Source organism: Lolium rigidum, chromosome 1 (assembly GCF_022539505.1).
Source record: "Lolium rigidum isolate FL_2022 chromosome 1, APGP_CSIRO_Lrig_0.1, whole genome shotgun sequence".
NCBI lineage: Eukaryota > Viridiplantae > Streptophyta > Magnoliopsida > Poales > Poaceae > Lolium > Lolium rigidum.
The window spans coordinates 338,825,177-338,829,684 of record NC_061508.1 but is presented as its reverse complement, the minus strand read 5'-3'; the positions used below and the strand labels follow the sequence as shown (position 1 = coordinate 338,829,684).

At 50.0% G+C, this 4,508-nt stretch overlaps 1 non-coding gene across 1 annotated transcript; it reads left to right on the top strand.

Annotated features, from left to right (window-relative positions):
- The first annotated feature begins 1,445 nt into the window (after window positions 1–1,445).
- Window positions 1,446–1,517, top strand: TRNAQ-CUG. The gene has a single exon. It is a non-coding gene; the product is annotated as a tRNA-Gln (tRNA).
- The last annotated feature ends 2,991 nt before the right edge of the window (window positions 1,518–4,508 follow it).

Here is a 4,508-nt window from a genome sequence, read left to right as displayed (position 1 = left end):
CTAAAATACTGTTTCGGCAGGACTATAGAGGTAGCGGGACTCATGCCGTTACTTCGGTATTTTTTCAGGCTCCACGACTCCAGTCCACACTTGTAAGTGTTTTTTTTTGTTGAAATGGAGGCAAAAGCTTTGCCTCATCTATTAATTAAGAAGAGAGTGCCCAGTTTTTAGGAGAAAACCGGGCGAAAACCTACAACGACAGGGCCAAGCCCACACACGCCCACAAACAAGATACTCCAACACTTCAACACCGCAACACAAACAAACACTCACACAAGACATTCCAACATTGAGCCGTCAAGGACATGCTACGACATTGGGGGCACCCGTCAGCCAACCGCAGATCCAGGGTAGGCAGTAGCCAAGGTGGCGAGAAAATCGCAAACTTCTCTGGCGACGACAGCTCCAGCTCCAGGCACGGAAGCCGACAATCCAGACTTAGGTACCCCATCATCAATAGGAAACATCTGCATGTCGGAGTCAAGCGAGAGAGAGACTGCAGCGTCAACAACGTCACATTTCTCAAAGCCAAGACATGTCGGAGAAGCCACATCCGAGGAAACGTGTGAGCCGGGCCTCACTTCCTCGACGGAGGGAGGCGTAAGCACACCACCACACAACTCTAGGATCTCAGGCATGATCTTCATGACCGGAGCCGTGATCACCGAGCTCGCCCTAGCACGAGGAGAGAAACAACCATGAAGGCTCGCTCCGGTCGCACCCACTTTGCCAACAACAGGTAGAACCAAAGTATCGGCAGGCAATCGGGAGAGCCTATCCAACACAGCTTCCGCCCGCTCCAGAAAGCCCCCAATCGCAAGCATCCAGCCGTGCAAGGAGTCAACAGCCTCGTGAAGAGGACGAACGACCTCTTGAATCAACCCAGCTTGCACCTCCAAGGCAGATCGCATATCCACTGAGGCCGAAGAGCTAACAGGGGCGTCGTCATGTCCCTGCTTGGCTCAAGGGTAGATGTTGCAGGTGCCTAGCTCCTGGTCACCGCGCTGCGGTTTGCTGCAACCCCTTCAGGTGCTCTCGATGCCTTGAGAATGGTCATCGGGCACGTGATTGCCGCAACGCTTGGTGTCCTCTTAGCTTCTTGGAAGGCCATGTTGTGTCGTCGCCCCGCCAGGCGTATGCTCCTCGCGGGACCCAGGTTGCTTCCGCCCGTTGTGCATCGTCATCGATCCTGGGCGTCAGTTGCTGGTGTGCGCGTATGCACGCAATGCAGAATGCCCTCGACACTACAAGTAAGCGCAACTCTGTAAGCACCATCGAGTTAGCTCAGTCACGGGATCGAAAAGGATGATCCCGGAGGCGGTCGCGTTGTAGAGTGTGCAATCGGCGGGCTAACAGTTTTGTGTCTTGCTGAACCAGTCTCCGCATCTTACGGAAACAAACTGGCGAAGATTGTTATTGTTTTATGTCGCCTGGTGCACAGCAACGGTCCCATGGTCTAGTGGTTAGGACACAAGACTCTGAATCTTGTAACCCGAGTTCAAGTCTCGGTGGGACCTTATTTTTTCAAGTAATTTACTGGCCATTTTTTGGAAGCTTTTAGCATGGTCTATTTGGCTAACTCAACGATCTTATCTTCGACACCAAGATTTGTTCTTCTTCGCTTAGTACATTTGCAGATTCATCTCTTTTCTTTCTGAGCTGACCATCATGGTGCCGGCAAAGCCTGAGGGTAAATGGGGAACCGCTCTGGGAAAATTGAAGTTGATGGCGAGAAGTGTCCAGTTGCTGGTTAGCCCGAAGAATGGAGTGGGATAAGGTGGCTTGATGTCGGAGTTACTACCGCTGGGGCTTGCAATAGCTAAACTATTCTTGTTAAACTGGGAGTTGGTTAAAGTCCGCAAACATTGCATTGTTGCCTAAGAATGAGGGGGGCGAGAAGATTTCGGACTACCAGCCTATTAGCTTGATACATGCAATCGCGAAGATGGTCACCAAAGATGTTTGCCCTTAGACTTGCCCATATATGGACGATCTTGTCTCAAATGCCTAAAGTGCCTTCATCTAGAAGCGAAGTTTTCACGATAACTTCCTCTACGTTAAAAACTATGCAACGTGGCTTCACAAAAGCAAAACACCGACACTTAGTTTTAAGCTTGACATCGTAATTTCTTCGACTCCGTGAGATGGTAATACATTGTTCACCTACTGCCGAAGAGAGGTTTTCCTAGTAGATTTTGCAATTGGCTAGTTGCGCTTCCTACGACCGTGACACCAAGGGTTCTTCTCAATGGGGTGACCGGCACGCAAATTTTGCATGGACGTGTGTTATCACCAGATTTTGGCCAAATCAGGAGATGGGCCGTAATTGAGATGGGCTTGAAGGATATACACGTGGAGCGTCTCTGAAGCGGCCTTGCACGAAGAGTTTGGGCTAGATTGCCCGTGTATCTGTAAATTATAGTAGATTGCATCTTAGTTTAGAATTAAAAGATAGAGTTTAACCCGTGCACGGTTAGGTGCACGCCCGAATTAGAAAGTCCCTTGGACTATAAATATGTACCTAGGGTTATTGAGAAAGGAGGACAATCACGTTCACAACAAACACAAACCAGGCGTATCGTCACCCCTTGTTTCGAGGGTTTCTTCCGGGTAAGCATCATGCTGCCTAGATCGCATCTTGCGATCTAGGCAGCGTACGTTTATTCGTTTATCTTGTGTTACTCGTGCTGAAGCGTTGTTGATGGCGAGTAACACTACTTATCTTAGATGTTTTGGGGCTTGCATTGGTGCTTTTCTTACACATATTTGCTTAGCTATGCCGTCCCTCGATATCTAGCTGCCCTTATACCTATCTAGGTGTAAGGGCAGCACCTTGCTTGTTCGTCGTTTAGTAGATCCAATCTGTTATAGTTGCTCCTTGTTTTTCATGGATTAGTTTAATATCCGTATGGTTAGGCTTTGCAAACGGATTGAACGATCCGGTAGTGCGTAAGGTGTAGTTTGTTAGCTCTAAGAGGGATTGTTCCGGAAATTAACTTAATGTTGGTTTTTAGGCCTCTTTTAGGGTTAGCTTTCTATCATCTTTCGTGTCTATTAGGCTCAACTACGCGTAGGATGTCCCGATCATACGGTGAAAACCCTAAACTGTTGTGGATTGGTTTAACTTTGTGTTGATCAAGCAGGAGCCCCATGTCATCGTAAACCCAACGTGAATCATGGGGCGATCGGCTCCTTGAGCCGATCCACAGGGCAACCTGAGAGCCGATCGGGCTCGTATTTACTGTTTACGTGTCTACCATGCAGGAGATTAATCAAAGCAATCCAACACCTTCCTGACCAGGTATAGGTCAGGTAGCACGCCCTTGCAACCGCCAGGACGTGTGCCGGAATATTGCGGGACGATGTCGAGGGACCAGGGCCCACCCAGCAGTCTTGGCAGCCTCCCGGCTCTTCGTGTTGCTTAACCACTGCTCGCCGGTGGGTTTTGGCAGGCAACACATTCTGGCACGCCCGGTGGGACCATCTTCTACAACAACCACGTCAACACCTGCATCCGAGATGGCGGACGAACAGATCAAGTATGAAGATCTGCCTCCAGAGCACAAGAAGAAATACGATGAGCTCAAGGCCATCTTCGAAGCCGATCTCATCGGCTCTTTCGAGAAGACCCGTTCGCACGGGATTAGGTTCAAAGGGTTCCAACCCGAAGGCGTGTTTGAATGAATAGATCTGTCTCTCCCTTCGGAGGACCGTACCAGAGCCCTACGCCAGGAAATTAACTATGTCGTGGCTCATTCTCTACATCGGCATTCTGAGAGCCTGGTGAACACTCTTGAGCGTGTTGCGCTTCGTGTGGTTCAAGAAATCATGAAGCATCAGTATTCTCCGACAGGACCTGCTCTAGAGACTCACCAGGGAGAGATACCGTTCTACACTAGGCCACCACTGCCATACACGTTGGCAGCTCCACAGCAACAAGGTTCACCGGCGTACGTCGTCTACAAGGTTGGAGGCGATCCTGGCGATTACCAATTCCTGTATGAACCACCTAAGGAGATCCCACATGGATACGTGTGCACATACGTGCCGGACTGCAACAACTGGATGAACCAGATTACAGCAGGAGGGATTGCTGCAGCAGGAGGGATTGCCACAGCAGGAGGGAGTTCTGGAGTAGATGCTGAGAAACAAGCGTGGCTAGCTAAATATGCCACCGGAACGAGTCATGAGAGCTCAACCGCTTCAGCTCCCACTGTGGATCAGATCAGTGCAATCTTGAGAGACCAGTTCGGCATCCTGCCGAAGAAGAGAACAATCGGCTACTCCAAGCCGTATCCCAACGATTATGACCTGATCCCACTACCGTCTAAATATCGGCTCCCTGACTTCACAAAATTCAGTGGATCAGAAGGGTCTAGCTCAATCGAGCACGTGAGCCGATATTTGGCACAGTTGGGCATGGTCTCAGCTTCAGACCAGCTACGTGTGAGGTTCTTTTCGCAATCTCTCACGGGCCCAGCCTTTGGATGGTACACCTCGTTGCCACC